Source organism: Choloepus didactylus, chromosome 16, assembly GCF_015220235.1.
Source record: "Choloepus didactylus isolate mChoDid1 chromosome 16, mChoDid1.pri, whole genome shotgun sequence".
NCBI classification, from domain to species: Eukaryota; Metazoa; Chordata; class Mammalia; order Pilosa; family Megalonychidae; genus Choloepus; species Choloepus didactylus.
In genome coordinates, this window is record NC_051322.1 from 40839212 (window position 1) to 40857371 (window position 18160).

Sequence of the window (18160 nt, forward strand, 5' to 3'; positions counted from 1 at the left end):
CATGGTTGAACACTGAGTTATTTGGAAAGATTTTAAGACAATTTTTTTTTTTTTAATCTAGTATGCTGTCAAAGTACATGGACTGCACTAAGCAAAGAATAACATGATTGTGAGCATAGAGCAGCCCAGGTTCTTAACAATATGCCATAAAAACTTGCCACTCCACTGATATGTGACTTTTATAGCTTGTAGCTTTTAAAATCATATTCTTACCCAGTGCTGCATGTCACACTCATTAAAATAACAATTAACCCTATACACTCTGAGTGGCATTAGTATCTTTTACAAGAAAAGCACATGATTTCATTTCATGCAAAATGAATATAAAAGGTCATGCAAATAACTCAACTGTTTTCTTTCTGTAAATCACCATATAAACTGAAAGAAAACCAGCACAACTTAATTCATAGGACTATCAGCCAACACCTCCATAAGGAAAAAAAGGTGGAGAAAATAGAGCTAGGCATTCTACATGTAGGTAGCAGGGTGAAAGAGGCAAAGTTGGGTAACAGCAAACATGTATAAGAGATGAATGGATATCCCAGCATTCCATACTGGATAGGCTTATCCTGCTGCTTTATTAAACTCAGCCATGCAGCCCTGGGTCATTTACATTTGCATTAATGACTCTGTATTAATGCAGTAGCTTCAATTACAGCACATAACCATTATTTAATTATCCAATTCACAAATAGGTGTTTCTGTTTTAAATAATGATAATAAAATCATTCAAATTTGAATATGTTGAAGTTAGGCTAACAAGTCCAGAAAAGGTTAGGAAAAATTTATGAATGGGATAAAAAGAAAGATTTTATTTATAAATGGTTAACACCATTGCATGATAGGAAAACTCCATTGTGTAATCTCGCTTTCACAAAAATATGAAAAGAGAGATGTGTAGGATTTTTAAAATTTCTATCTTGTTTGAAACAAAAACTACAAGATAGCATGATTAAAAACTTAAATCTGTCTGGGTTTTTGTTCAACTGCAGGAATTATCTTGTTCTCAAAATGGAGAAAACATGAAAAATGTCAAGAACAGATAAAAATTTTCTAATAGAGGGAATTTTAGTATTTCATGTAGCAAGTGGCTGTTGTAGGAATTGGCCACACTATTCAGCACTTGATTAAAAATTGTGCAGATGAATATAATAATTTGTTTTTACTTACTTTGATGGGTATACTAATGAAATCTTATTTTTGGAAAGACTTTTGGGTTCAAATAATGTAATTTCCCACCCAGTCTGAAGTCCTTGTATGATAGATATATGTTCATTTAGTTTTAGCTGCATTTTTCGTTATGGAGTTGTATCATCTCCACTTTGTGTTGTAGCTCTATGCTCTTTCATATTGAGAACAGACATCTAATACATTCCTGTGGCCTACTCCTTCTGCTCTCTCTTAAGTGCTAAGTAAATCTACTCTTTCATATACAGTCAGTCCTCCAACTATTTTAAGATACCTGTTGTCTAGTAAGCCCCTCACCATTCCTCATGAGCCAGCACTTCTAATTCCTTTAACATCTTGCCTGAATTCGTTTTTTGTGGATTTGGTTTGTAACCAAAATATGATACCTGGATTAGAGCACATTTCTTTAACCATGGTCTATAACTTGTCCATTATCAAGGCACCATAATTTTATTAATGTAACCCCAAATTTTTTAGTCTTTAAATAGCCACATACCTCATCATTGACTGATGTTGATTTTGCAATTGAACTGTCTTTTATTATTTTTCTAATGATTTATGTAAATCTTGCAAATCTCCTCCTCCACATTCTAGTGATGTTATCTGCTGCAAAGTCCAAAGGAGCCACAATGTATTTTCTTCATCCATTCTGCCTAGCAAAGCTTCCTTTCATTTCCAGACAATGCAATCATTGCTCATTTTCCCCTGATTATGACTGTATGATTTACTCTTAGCTTTGTATCCAGCATGTAATATCTTTTCCAATCTACCTGGGCTTTTAAGGCCCACATCAAATGCTTCAATCTCAGACCAGACTAGCCCCTCAAAAGAGTCCATTCTCTCTAAGATTAATTGCAAAGGGTTCTGTATTGTAATGTAGCTTTTCATGAGTAAATACTTTGGCACTCCAACCAGAACATAAAGTATTTGAGGGAAGGATTCATATTCTTTGTATTTTCCTACATATGCTTAATATATGCTTCATGAAGAATTAAGCAACCAAAAATCACTATCACTCCATGGAGACTTGATAAGTGGTAGCAAAAGTGGAAAAGATTTGCCTATCACTATGGTTTGGAGAAAATGAGATTTGGATCTCCACCTTGAAGAGACCTTGTCATATTTATGAGGCCTCCTCTGCTTTCAGGTGGATTTGACCTTTGCATTAAGTGCTGAACCACCAAAGGCATTATATAGGGAGAGAGTGGTTCTAAGCAGTGTTTCTGGCTTATCTATTCTCCTTATCAAAAATATAATGTTACTTCTTTGGAATTTGCTAACTACTTGTTAAGTCATACTTTGAAAGTTACCACTGTTCTATATATACGATATATTTCACAATAAAAAATGTAAAAAAAATTAAAAAATTAAAAAAATATAATGTTACTTGTAGGATATTGTTTAGATTTTGCCCCTTGGCATATATTTGGTATTTAATGCATTTGATGTGGGAATATTTTTGCACAGTGTATTTCAGGATGAACTTCCAGGTATTAGTTTCTCTTTCATGAAGTTTCTGAATCCTCACACAATGTTGTAAATTGATTGCCCTAAGAAGTACAAAGATATATGTGAATGAGTCCCTGTGTCTTTACATACATAAAAACTGGCATTCATTGAGGGCCTACTGTATACCACCCACCTTCTGAGGTAGTTACTGGGATTGCTTCCATTTTGTAGATTAGGAAATTGAATCTTAGAGAACTTAAATAAATTGTCCAAGGTCACACAAGTCATATGGGATGAAGCTGAAATTCACATCCTTTCTGTCTCATTCCACTTTTAGTCCCTCTGCTACATTGTGGGGAGAGAGGGGAGAGAGGGGAAGAGAGAGAGAGAGAGAGAAAGAGAGAGAAAGGGAGAAAGAGAGAATGAGAGAGAGAGAATTAACTTATTGATAGACATACAAACCATAAGTGTGCATTTTGTAAAGATGTGTTTTAATCACTAAAAGCGCTGAAATTTCAAATATGATAACAACACGTGCCTGTACCTTATAGGCACTTACTAAATATTGCTTGAGTGGCTTAGTAACAGTGCCTCTCTGAAAGGTAGCCTGCAAACTACTTCCCAGTGTGTACATAGCTACTTAATTAAATTCATCCTGGTGATGATACTGGTAACTCTCAAATGCATTTGGATGGATTCAGAAATTGTAACGATTAGACTCACATGTATGATTCCAGTGGGGAAGGGCAGCAGGGAGATTCTGGGCACAAATTTCTAGTACCTTTTCCCTATGTCACCCATGTCACATCATCCTTCCTTTCAAAATAGGTAAAAGGCACAATTAAAATAAGCTACACTTCAAACATTCCTAAGACACAGCCACACACTGGCTCTGGATTGACTGTGTCTTTACTTAAAATGTACCTATGGGGTAGTGGAAAGAGTAGAAAATATTCTCCAATTTTTCTTATTTATATATTGATTTGTGGTGATAATGTTTTATTTTTATTTATTTTGAGTTTCAACATTTCCACTAATTAAGACCAAAATAGTAAAATATTTTCTTTTGGCTTTGCATTTGAGGACAGTTTCTTGCAAACCTGGCTCAGATCCAAGGCAGGTTTCCCTCTCCCTGGGTTTGGGGTTTTAGCACCACAGTTTTCTACGTGACTCTCTGAAGTGAACCGATAAATCTCATCAGTTCACAAGGTTTCACATTCTATTAGAAAAACAGAACAAAGAAACAACAGAATTAGAGACAAATGATGCGAATGAGTGCCACGAAGAAGTGTCATTAGAAACTCAAGGCAAACCTGTGAAGCAGACACATGAAAAACATTTGCATCTTCATAGAAAGGTTTGTTCTGGATTTAGTGACAGATTTTTGGGGGTCACAATGACACGAATGAAATAGCATCCTTTGTTCACTGAGGCTGCCACCCAGAGAACCAAAATTTTGAATGTCTTTCCTTTTGAAATAGACTTTTTTTCTCTCTTCTCTGAACCATCATCAGGAGGCTTAATTAATGAATTAGTATTTGTAGAAATCTTTGATATTCCAAGATGAAAGGGTTTGCATGAGGGTGAAGCATCTGCACTCATAGTAAAATGTCCTCTTGATGACAGGATGCATGAATTATTAGGCTGGGATACATTTGACAACTGCAATTAAATAGGTTTGATCCTGTTTTCTGCTCCATTTTTAACATGTACATCATTCCTGAGGATATTAGGCTAATAGGAAAGGTAAATTCTCATTGGCCAGAAATTGTTGAAACACACACACACACACACATACACACACTCACACAAATTCCCCAATGGTTAAGGCAGGTGGGAAGTTTATGGGCAGCCTCTTTCTGGGGCAATAAAAGCTTCTTTTATTCCAAATTCTCTTTTTACACCAGTTGCTATTACTCTGAAAAGCTCCTGGCATTTGGAAGGTAATAAACAGGGCATAAAATTCATTCTTTCCTGAATAGGTCCCATTCCTAGGACTGCTTTTAAACTGACTAGTTTACAGCAAAGAAACAGACAGCTGGGTCTCCTCCGAGTGTTCTCTGGAAAAAGCAGGGGACTGGAGACCTGCTAACTACCTAAGTGTTATACTCGTGTTATAGACGAATTACAGACTGGCTGTGTAACTATTTCCTTACACCACTAAAGTTTTTTGGGACTGAAATACTAAGTTGCCAGAACTGCTGTTGGTTGTGGATAAAGGAAAAGTCACAGCAGACTATCTCTTACTTGATTTGGGGCTCACTTTAAGTCTTTCTGTTAAGAATACTCCAGCTCTAGCTGCCTCTCAAGTTGGGGATATGGATGGAAGCAAATGTAGAGGTGGAGTAGATATTTAGTGAGTTTCCAGGGCAGTAAATACAGTGCTCCACATGATAAAGTAGGAAAATGATGGCTGACAAGGTGTCCTGTTAGTGTACAAACCAACACAAATCATGCCTCATTGTCCATCCAAGTGTCCTTGTCGGACACTGCTGCACGCCTTACAGAGAGTGAGTGCTCACACTCTCCTTAATGGAGGCTGGGCCAGACAAGCTGGCCCATTGGTTGGGGCTTGGCATGGAGAGAAATTCTGGCCCAGAAGATCAGTATGGAAGTCAACTGCTGGGTCTCTGGAGAGGAATTTATGGCTGTTAATAATAAGCCTAACACAAGTCTTGCAGTAATAAGACCAATTTCAGATATTCAGTGAGAAATATGTGAGAATAAAGAGAACTCCTAGGTCAGAAATGACTTGGAAACTGAGTAGAAATTTGCACCAGTTGCCTGGGTTGTACCTTAAATTGTGTCCTGTTCACCACTCCTGAATGATAACTAGCACAAACCTACCTACTGGACCCAGTGGCATAATTACTGTGACTCAGTAGCTGGAAGATGTACTTTTTCTCAAAATAGTAAATACTTTAGCAGAGAAAATTATTTCAAATTTGTGAAGCAAGCTGCTCCTTTATCCCTCACTTTCTTCTATTTGCTTTTGTGCAAAAATAAAAAAAAATTACCTGCCACCACTGTTATTTTAATGTATGATTGGGCAACCTCCTAACCCCTACTTCTGAGCAGACAGAATGAGAGACATGTCCCTGAGAGCTGGATGGGAACATGGCAGGGAAGCTCAGGGGAGGGGAGTGGGGACAAGGAATATTAGAGTTTTCAAGAGCATTTTACCTTACCTTTCAAAAGACTGTCAATGAAGCAATTGTTGGGAAATAAAGTAGACAGAGCCACTCAGGAAGCAGAGCATGTATTTGAGGATATGGCTGGAGCACCGTGGATCCTGGGGACAGAAAGTCTCCTGGTGCTTTCTGTTGCCCTTTGTAATCTGAAAACATAATGGGGATTGGTTTTCTTTCTGTTAACTTAAAATGCTTTCTCCAATGTTGCCTTTGATGCTTGCAAGTGTGAAGCTGGAGCCATTCTATAGATGAGTCCTGCAAAAACTGGCTGGGAGTTTATTAGCTTTAAGTTGTGTGTCCAATTTTGCAAAATTTGTTTTTAAACCCACAAAAGAAATGGGCTTTTTGTGGGCAAAGTTACACAGAGACAAGCGATTTCATTATTAGCATTGCGTGCAAACTACATTGATGGCCAAGCTGTTTCACAGCATTAGTTGTTTACCTAAAGAAACTTTAATTTTGGGTTGTACTTTAAGCTAATGACTTTACCTAGGCAGGCTTTGGAGTTAGTGCTCTACTGCTCTTTAATTGGAGATGATAAGTTTCAGGTTCCCTAACTCAGTGCCCTGTTGATGGCATGTGACACCGGAAATTTATCAAGTCCTGCATTTTGAAGAGTGTCTTCCTTTGGACACTTCACCTCTCTCTTACCACTACATTTCCAAAAAGGGTTCAATCCGTATGTGAGAGCTGAAGTGTGGTTTGTTGGAAAGGTGGTCAGCTGGAGACGAGGGAGATGTACAGGGTACAGATAGCACTTGCCTCCCAGAGTCACAGCCACACTAATGTCATCTGTCCAGAGGTAAAGAAACCAGGGAATGTTTGTTCCTCATACGACCAGATGTAGAAGTAAAATGGTGGTTCTCCAATGTATTTTACTTGGCAAATTTTTGGCAATTTGATAAATTTTAAAGGAGGGTGTTTATACATTTTAAAGAAAGCCTCTCATCAAGGGAGTTGTCCATCTACTAGTTTATGAGTACTTTCCTCAAAATCCAAGAGTTGGCAAAGTTGTCTTTCTACTCTGGTCCCCCATGTGTGTCCTTTCTCTAGCCTACAGCCCTAGCCTTTTCCCTTCCCCATTTCTGGCAGTTTTGTGACATGCCCACCATCTTCCCTCTAGTTTTTATTTACACCCAGTTTTCTGAGGCTGGAAACAGATTAAAGCATCATGTCAATCCTAGAGGGTTCACATTTTAAAGGAGGGGTTGTTTAGGCTTCAAGAAGCAGAGAGAAATTTAGGAGCTATAATCAAGGTTTTTCTCAACACCCCTAAAATCACATTCTACAGGTGTTAATGAACTTTGTATAAAATTTGCCTCTTCAGTGTGGAGTGTATTTATCTCCTTTTGGTTCATAATCTTAACCTCCTGACCCATTGTCAATGCATTTTGATAATGCTCAGCCAAGAAAATAAATTCACATCATAGTATGAATATGGGGAAATCTGAGCCCTCAAGATGATTGCTGAGATCTCCTCAAACCCTAGACTGAGCATTTTAATCTAGAATTTTCTGATGATCTGGATATTTTGATAATCAAAACCAAAAAAACAGGAGACTCTTTCTCCCTCTAGTGTGTATTAACAATGAAGTTACTGATTTGTCTTCTCTTAGTCAAACACAGTTAACTCAACAATCAGCTTTTTTTTTTTTTTTCTCCAAGTACAATAATTTCTAACTCATTGCTCTCTCTGCTCCTTGCCAAATTTCAGGTTCTTGTTATATGCCTTCACAATCCTCCCAGAAAAATCTATGATTCAAACATTAATGACTATGAAATATTTTAGTTATTAATATCTCTATAATATTTAAATAAATGATTACAGAACTACAATGATGATTAGAAAACTAGTTTTTCATTGTGAATTGTGCAGTCTACAATGTTACATGGGATATCTTACATGTGGAAAACAGATTTTCATGATTTCTGAAACCATTTTCTTCATTTTCTCTTCCTTCATCTCTCATTCTTGTTTTCTACCACCCCCTTTCTAAAGGTAATACACACAATTTAATTAAATTTAAATAATTACCATAAACCAAGTTTTTTGCTTATTTGTTTTTGTTTTTGAAATCACTCTTCTTTTGAAGATTGGCTCTAAGTATACACAGTAAACCTACAATGGAAAAGGTATCTGACAAGGCCAGTGAAATAAAGCTGATTAAATTTTAACTTCCTCAACAAGCCTCAGCTTCTGAGCTTGGAAATTCTTGACTTGAAGCCAAGGTCAGTTCTGGTTTTATCAAAACTGGTCTCTTTATAACCTTCACTAAAATTATTTTCATCACATCTTAGGAAAGGCCATCAGTCAGAATGAGAGTTCAAATATGTTGGCTAGAAGCCATATTTTGTTACCCATAATCAGTATGTATTTTGGAATGAGGGCGCATGATTTGTGCACATGAACACAGGTGTATCTTTTATCTTATAATTTCCATTCTCTTTAGGAACTTTGTGGATTAGCAATAATGGCTATCTTCTTTACAATATTTATAATACTTAGCATTTCTGTAGTACTTGTCATCTCCAAAATGGTCCATAATGAATATACCCCCACTGCATTGCAGAGTAATAGTGGACACCCCAAAGTTTCTATTTTGTAGTCATCAAAACTTATGAGTAAAGCTATTTGCTAAGGGTCACTGCAGAATTTTAGCACCTCCACACACTGTCACACTCAGAAGGGTCTAGGAAAGCTGAGTGGGTTAACTCAGCACGTTCCAACATATTAGATTAGTATTTTGAATGTATCTCAAATATTCAAGGATATTTTTTACTAAGTGGAGACCCTGCAACAGAGACAGGAGAAATACAATTATAATGAGTTTTAGATTTTCAAGGTAGGCATGTAATAATAGTACTAATAAACAAACAATGAAACAAACATAGAGCAATGTGACAGCACCCACAGACAGGTGTGCACGAGGAAATCACTCCACAGTCGGTGTTCCCTGGGAGGTCAGAAAGGGCTTCATTAATTATATGATACTTCTGTTTTATGCTCCAGAGGCGTGAGAGGCAGCCAAGTGAATTAGAAGGGAAAGTGAATGTGGACAGAGTACAATATGCCTGCAGACACAGAGGAATAGGAAGCATGTGGGTTCCACTGGACTATGAAAGGGCAGAGGAGCTGGAGATGAGGTCTGAAAAATAGGCAGGGAATAGTCATTAAAGGACCTGGTTTACCATGCTAAATAGCATCAGATTTGTCTTAAAGGCAATGGCAACAAGCTTACCAATTGCAAGGAGAGGAACACACGGTGAGGTGTTGGAAAATGATGAGGCTGGATGCAAGAGACAAAATGATCCTGGGATAGAACAGAGTTTGTGGGGATGGACAGGAAGTGGTGGGGCCAAGGGGCAATTAAGAAGGACTTAGGGACTGAGAAGAGTTAGGGTGCGATATGATTTAGTGTCCACACCAGGACACTTCTGAGAATGCATGGGAGCTGGAGCACTTCTAATAAATATGCTAGAGCAACAGGCATAATCCAGGGCTCTGCTGGGCCACCAAGAATGTAGGGTCACCCTAAGGATAGTACAGGTCACATTTTCGGGTCCATGTGTGCTGCAGGACCAGAAAGACTAGAAGAAAACAGCCTTGATTATGGTGTTCAGGAAGGCAAGAAGGCTGACAACAGCTTAAAATATTAATAGTCATAGGGACTTTTATATTTCAAAAGACCGCATTTGAATAACTACAATGTTTTAACCCCAAATAGTTTCAAATGGTTGCCTGGCTCCCAACCCAGATCTGTTACATCAGAATTTTAGGGCTGGGGCCTGTGCATCAATATTTTTAAAAATCTCCCCAGATAATTCCAATATAGAGCCAGTGTTAAGGGCCACTGGATTAGAATACAACCTTCTTGGGAGCACTGTTCATTTCCTAAATTTCTTGTTTTCTGCTCAAATTTTTGATAAGTCAACACGTTATAATTGGCAGATTCTCAACACTTATTCAGTCATTGGTAAGCAAGGAACTGAGTCCCTTCAAACAAATAAATGACTCATTTCTAATTGGCACATTAATTGTGTGTATGCAAGTGCATGGTGCTAGGATACTTGAAAGGAAATTCTTTCAAGTGGTTAAACAGACCTTTCTGTAATCTTGTTTACATGATTAATTTATTCAGCAAAACTCTTTTTCATAGATAGTACAAGGGCAAACTTCAGTCCCACCACCTTCTGAATTAGCACACTGTCCATATTAGTGAGGGTCCAAATTAATGAGTTTTTATAGACTGAATTGTTGAGCTGTCAAGACCGTAACGCTGATAGTGTTAATGCAGGGCTTTTTAATCTCAGAAAATAAATGAAGTTTTCCTAGATGGTGGCTGATCTACAAGTTATTTGTATTTCATACTGGTAATAAATGTTCATTAAAACATGCTTCATTATTAATTATACAGACTAGCATTCAGAGCTCCAGTAAATTGTATCCCTATTATAATAAACGGATTTAATTACAGAAGTTTGATAGTAAAGCTTATTTTTGTAAAGCAATTTTATTAGGTATGTCATATGGTTTAAAAACCACGGAAAGCATACCTCACAGTGTCTCAAAATTGTTTAAACACACTGGAAGGAAGATCACTATATTATGTGATAACTGATTTCAAATTTACAGTGATCACTTTTTACTTTACCTTATCTAGCATTTGATTGGTTAGAGCATAAGGAGTAAATGGTATTGGAAAAATGATAGTAATAATCCATTTTGCATTTCTTGTGCTAGTCCACCAACTGTGCTTATCTGTGGTTATATCTTGGCCACACGTGGTAAAGCCCTGGTAAATCTTTCCTGCCCCAAGTGGTAACTGCAATGGATGCCCAGGTGCTTTGATAGAGTTAGAACTTGCACTGAGAAATGTAGTCTTGGGGTGCTAACAACTCTGCAGCTAATAAACTTGAGGTTTACTGTATTCATCACAATTTTGGGCTCATGGAGAATATCGGCAGTTTCGAGGAAACTTGGGCCTTGTGAGGTTAAATGAGTGTCTCTGAATTACGCAGTGAGAGGAGGCCGGCCGATGGGACAAAATGAATGTGAGGAGGCAGCAGCATCTTGCACTGTGCTTGGGAGGGTCAGAGAAATGAGGAATTAAACCTTTCCTCTGCTACCTACAATCCTGCGATTTTAGACAAACTACGTAAACTTTATATGTAACGTGGGCACATCCTATCTGCCTCTCTGGGCTGTTGCCAGGAAGAGGTCCAGTACTATGTCTGGCACCCAGAAAACCTCAAAATGGGTTAATTCTTTTATTTTTTCCCCTAGAAGTTAGATTGCTTAACTTGTGGTCCTGTTTGCTTTCCAGTGGATCGCAGCTGCCGCTCCTTTTTTCCACTGAAATTAAGTTCTAGGTTTATTGTTTCTTCCTGAAAGACATTTTTTAAAAGAGAAAATTCTACTGATGGTGTTTTGAGATATTGGAAAGAGCTGCCTGGTAAGAGAGCAAATTCCCCATAACTGAGAAGGTACTCAGGATGACATCAGTCCTTTTCGAGGACTATTAGAAGAGACGTTCATAAATAAGGTAAAACTTGGGACTAGGTGAGCTCTAAGTTCCCTTCATATCCAAGATTCGGTGGTAATGCTTCCTTGACTTCTAGAGGAAGAAGGGACTTGAGATAAATTGGGTCTGATCCAATAACCTAAAGCTCTTTGAGGAGAGACAAATGCCCCATTTACCTTGCATTTCCAGTGCTGTAATTGTGCCAAACACAAAGATCCTTAGATTGAAAGAAAACTCCCTCTTTTATAACTGAGGGGGCTCAATTATAAAAGGCCCTCTGAGATCTAGAGACATAACTGACTTGCCATGTTCATACAAACTTCCTGGCAAAGCTGGAGTCATCACTTCATATTTATATACAAAGAGCTGGTTCAATGTTAGACTACCCCTTGGCTTTAGAGGCACAGATTGAATATTTTATTTGATATTTTTCAATCTGTTCTCATTCAGTCCTCAATGCTTCATTCTTTACATCCCATTTTTGAGGGTGCAGTAATTTGTGTGTGTGTGTGTGTGTGTGTGTGTGTGTGTGTGTGCATATATGTGTATATGTCTATGTTAGTGTGTGTTTAATAGGTTAGTTAACCTTCCTGGGAAATGACATGTAGGTATCTTTTTTTTTCTTTTTTTATTTATGTCAAAGGTCTTCCCACTTTATTTCAGTTTGTTCAGAAATTAAACAGTGGTTTATCTCTCTCGGGCACCTTATAAGCAAAGGTGACATACAAATAAACAAGGAGAGTGCCTTCTTTTAATGCACTGCACCATGTTTGCCAAAACTCTATCTTGAATTTCTGTCCTATAAAATAAGGTATATTTTACCATAAAACTTGCTTTTTTTTTTCTTTTTTTCTTTTTTTTTTTGGTTCCAGGGAGGAGGCACTCCTGTCCTTAAATCTTGGCTGTGAGTGGTTTACTTCAGACACAGTAGAAGTAATTAGCAGGGATAAGTATCCAACAAGAGGATTAGGCATTTCGTATGAGTACGAATAACATCTGCAGTGACATGATAAAAATGATACAGACCATTAAATTACACACATCAGGGCATAAAATGATCACCAGCTGGGGTCAGGAAGAAATCTCCCCTCCTGGTATACTATTGTACAATTAAGCAAATTTGGAGTTTAGAACATCTGTATTCATCTAGCCTCAAAAACAAACTCCTGGTTCTTGATTGTCTTCTTCTCTGCAGTTCCAATGACTGTGAACTCAACGTTGACACTAAAATACCCATTGCCCTTCCTACCACAGGTGCCCCCAACATATGTCCCTCTGGATAGCCTGTTTCTGTCATTCTAGTGGAGGAGAGTGGTGCTGAGACTGCACTCTCCAGTCTCTTCTGCTCAGTCATCTTTATGGCCAAAAACATTCTGAGGAGATGGGTGGCCCTTTTGGCATGTAAGCTTGTGTCTAAGGGTGGGTGTATGTTTGAAAACTGAACTCAAATTTGCCTTCATTCCTCTACTGATTAATTTGGTCTGCCATATAATTAATAAATTATTAATGTATTCATTATTTATTGATGGCCTACTATGTGCCAGGCATAGTTCTGTATGCAAAGAATATAGCACTGAATAAAGCAGACAAATTATTTGCCTCATGGAGAAGACAGACAATTAAAAGATAATTAAAAAGACTAACACAAAAATAAAGAACAGTCAGATGGAGCTGAATTTTAGGCAGAGACCATGATGGAGATGGGCTGCAATTGTAGATGTGGGGCATGGGGATGGCTTATTCTGACCTGGTTACGTTGAGTGAGGTCCTACTTTGATCCATTATGGCAATGTACTCTTGGAATATTCTCTTTTCATTCCTTGTGCTAAGTGGCTCTACTTAGGGATCCATAAAAGGAAGAGAAAAGGAGAAAATAGAGTACTTTACTAATAATTAAATATTTGTCCATAATATTAATTATAATAAAAATTCCGATTTTTATTAGCCACCTAATTCCTCGTTCATTTTTTCCTTCCACTCTTCCACTTTCTTTCTCTATTCCTACTTCTCCCATTCTCTCTTCCTCTCTTTCTACTTCTCCCCCATCCCTTTTTTGCCTTTTACTTCTCTTGTCTTTGACTTAAATGTCATAATTTTCAGCATCAGTGTTGCTAAACTTACATCAAAAGGAGGAAGATATTTATCTTATTTGTTTGGTTCTGTTTCCAGACAAATATAATTTGGTGACTTGAATTCTTTTCTATGTAGTTTCCTTTGTGCTTCTTCACTATATAAGACACATTCGTAGTTATTTTTGACGATTTCTCTACCTCGGTGCTACTGACACTTTGAGCTGATTCTTTTTTCAGGGGGACTGTCCTATGCAATGTAGGCTGTTTAACAGCATTTCTGTCCTATACCCCCTAGATGCCAGCATCACCTTCATCCCAAAAATTGACAGACAAAAATGTCTTCAGATATTGCCAAATGTTTCCTAAGTGCAAAATTTCCCCTGGTTTAGAATCATTGTAAATAGGGCCTGCATGAAAAACTTGTTTTTTTTAATTGGCTCTCATTGTTTCTTTGTTATGATCTACCCACCCCCCAACCAAAAAAAGAAGTAGATTCTAGAATGGATATACTTGGAGCTGAGTAGGGCCAGGAAGGAGACAGTACTTGGCATGTCATAATTATGTTCTCTCATCCTTGGCTTTCTACCTGAAAATTCACCAGGATACACTTTTTTCCTTTCCTTCTCAGTCCTCCACTCATATTTTCAACACATGTTAAGTAGTTCTGTATTTGATTATAGACTTAATTGGCATTCAACATTTGGAAGAATTGAAACAAAATTAAGCTGAGTCCAGCTATAATTTACTTATGTGTACCTACTGTAACAGTAGCAATGGCTTGCCCAAAGAAAAATTCTGAAGTAGTTCATAGTCTTTCTAAGATTTCATTCTTTGTCTGGTTATTAGTGGTATCTCCTTTCTACCCACTTTATCCCAAACTTCAGGTCATTAAGCTCTTAATATGTGTACTATATGCAAGGCACTGTGTCAGCCATCAAAAATTTCAACATAAGATGGTAAGGGCTGGAGTCAGAAGAGGCACCGGACACCAGGGAAGTAGAGAAGGTGGGAAGTACCACTATGCTGAAGAATGAAAGTGACTCCTTCCCATATCAGCTGTCCTCTGCACCTCCACTGTGTTGTGTTGAGATGAGTTCTTCAAAACAATGCCTGAGTATCCAGATTATCAAAAGAAGGTGTAACTTCAAGGAAAGTATCGCCACTAAGGCATCCATCTTCCAGTCTTACTTTTCACATCATCCTAATTGCTAGAAAGTTCTTTCTCCTTGTGTGAGTTTCCTTGGCAAAATTTCCACTTTGTGTTCCTATTGGACCACACAGAACAAGTCAAATCCTTCATCTTAATAATAACTTTAAACATATTTGAGTGATATTCCCATCCAAAAAAATGTCTCTAGGTTAAATCTTGTCTACCCCAAACTTTTTGTCAAATGGCAAGGCTATGAGCCCTACATATAAGCTGTACTTCAAAGAATATATTCAGTCTCTTAACACAGGGTGTCCAAATTTGCCATAAGACTGCAGGTGCCATCTGATGGTAAATCACCCAGGGTTCCTTAAGACAGCAAGACAACTGAGGCATATTGCAGAAGGTGCAACCACCTCCATGAAGTCAGTATGGCAGTTGCCCCAGGAACAGAGTATAAACCAGAGTTTCCAAAAGGTCAAGCCATCACAACTTTTCTAGAAGCCCCACAAGGTTTTCAGCATGGCCAAATAAGCCCCATGATGGGGAAAAATCCCCACTCCTAGCATTGACAAACATTTGATTAAGTCCTTGCTGTCCCCGAGAGCAATTGTCAATCCAGGCAGGCAAAATATGCCCTTTGGGCTTGGAGCAGGGAAAGATCAAATGAGTAATATTTCAGACATTATTTCTTTTGAATTAAAATGCATGGTTTAAGCCATATTTCAAGTATCAGCTTGACATTACTCTCTAAGCAAATGACTTGAGTTAACAAGAGAGCTACTACATTTTGAATACATTGATTTTCTGCTTGGTGTAAACTCTAAATAGCTGATTAGAAAGCGGTGAATCAGATAGACTCAGTGTACCTAATACATCCTGCAATATATTACAAACTGGAAACACTCAGATCTTTGAAGGTGAAATGAATTAAAAGCACATGATTATTACAACTTCAACCTATAAAGACTAGTGACATACTAGCTCTTATCTGTAATTTAAAAAATAGTCCACATTTTGTTATGCATATCAACCTAATGCATAAAACTACTGAGCTTAAAGGTATAAAGCTCTGCAGATTTATTTTTCAAAAATGACTGTGAAATGAAATACTTAATTTAACAGTAACAGAATATGCTGATGCTGCCCTCCATTATTTTCATAAGCAGCAGGATATTTCCGTCATTGTCTGTCTCTTACTTATTGTTCTAGTTTGCTAATGCTGCTGGAATGCAAAACACCAGGAATGGATTGGCTTTTATAAAAGGGGGCTTATTTGATTACAAAGTTACAGTCTCAAGGCCATAAAGTATCCAAATTGGGTACCTTCACTGGAGGATGGCCAGTGGTGTCCAGAAAACGTCTGTTAGCTGGGAAGGCACGTGGCTGGTGTCTGTTCCAAAGTTCTGGTTTCAAAATGGCTTTCTCCCAGGATGTTTCTCTCTAGGCTGCAGTTCCTCAAAAATGTCACTCTTAGTTGGACTTGGGGTATTTGTCCTCTCTTAGCATCTCTGGAGCAAGAGTCTGCTTTCAACAGCCATCTTCAAACTGTCTCTCATCTGCAGCTCCTGCGCTTTCTTCAAAGTGTCCCTCTTGGCTGTAGCTCCTCTTCAAAATGTTACTCACAGCTGCACTGAGTTCCCTCTGCCTGTCAGCTCATTTATATGGCTCCACTGATCAAGGCCCACCCTGAATGGGTGGGGCCATGCCTCCATGGAAGATATCTCATGAGAGTTATCACCTACAGTTGGGTGGGGTGCATTCCCATGCAAACAACCTAATCCAAACATTAAAACTTAATCCCCACTAATATGTCTGCCCCACAAGATTGCATCAAAGAATATGGCTTTTTCTGGGGGATATAATACAGTCAAACCAGCACATTCCACATGCTGGATCCCAGAAAAACATATTCTTTCCACATACAAAATACATTCATCCCATCACAATATCACAAAAATTTAAATCATTTCAGTAACAATAGTTAAGTACAAGATTCCATCAAAATCAATTATAGGCATGGTCTCTCCTAAAGCAAAATTCTCCTTTAGCTGTGGATCTGTGAACTCAGAACAAGTTACGTGCTTCCAATATACAAAGGAGGGACATTCATAGGGTAAACATTCCCATTGCCATAAGGAGAAACAGTAAGGAAAACAGGGTTAACAGGATCAAAACAGTTCCTAAAACCCTCAGGACAGACTCCATCAGATTCCAAAGTCTGAGAGTCATTAACAGAACGGACGTTGCATCCTTGGGGCTTGAGAGAGTGGGAGTCTAACCCTTCCTAAGGGCCTTTTCGGCAGCCCTTTCCTCTCCAAACGCTGTGGTGAGTGCTCCAACATATCCACACACTGGGGAGACCACCTTCTCGGCTCCACCCTCCTCAAACATCGGGGCAGCACCTGGATTCCCTTCTCTCTCCGGGGCACACGCTCAACCCCTTCAGAACAGTGTGGTGGCAGCCAGGCTCTCCCCAATTCCCTGGGAATGTGCTCCACCCTATTTGGGACCTGGGGTGGCCAAACTCTTCCAGAGCATCGAGGCGGAATGCCCACCCTTGACCTCTGGGGCAAACTCACCCTTTCCATGTGTGTGGGCCACTCCACTCTCCCAGCCCAAGGCCTCTTGACTCCAGACCTCAACCTCCATGGCTCCGTCTTTGAAGAAATTTTTCCTTCAATTTGTTCTCTGTCTGTCTCCTCCAGTCCAGATCAGCAATGGCTCTGTCTATAAAGATCTCGCAAAAATTCTGTTGGCTTTGCATGAAGCACACAGGGGTCAAAGCTGTCAGACAATAGGACTTTACACAAATCCTTTCTGCTTAACTCCTTTTCCAATCTTGGCTTGTACTGAAATGGCGGCTGGGTTCCATGTTTGGTTACATCCTCATGTTGGGCTGTAGCTTCTGGGATTCCACCCCCTGGAAGCCCGTAATTTTCCAAGCCATCAGCTTCTGGTTTCTTTGAACCCAAGAGTTCAGTTCTCAGTTTCTCTCTCTCCACTAGCATTTTACTATAAGCTGCAAGGAGAAACCAGGGTACATCCTCCACACGTAGTCTGGAGATCTCCTCAGCTAAGTATTCCAGGTCGTCGCTTTCAAATTCTTCCTTCCATCTGACACCAGGATTTAATTTTGCCAAATTCTCTGCCACTTTAAAACAAAGACCACCTTTCTTCCAGTTTGCAACAACACATTCATCATTTCTGTTCAAGTCCTCATCAGAATTATCTTTAGAGTCCACATTTACATAAACAGTCTCTTCAAAGCAGTTTAGGCCTTTTCTATCAAGCTCCTCACAGTTCTTCCGAATCTTCTTCTTATCCATTTAAAAAGCCGTTCCAACATGTTTGGTATTTGCAAACACAGCAGCAAAAGCACCCCACTTCTCTGGTACCAAAATCTGTTTTAGTTTGCTAATGCTGCTGGGATGCAAAACACCAGAGATGGATTGGCTTTTATAAAAGGGGGTTTATTTGGTTACCCAGTTACAGTCTTAAGGCCACAAAGTGTCCAAGGTAACACATCAGCAATCAGGTACCTTCACTGGAGGGTGGCCAATGGTGTCCAGAAAACCTCTGTTAGCTGGG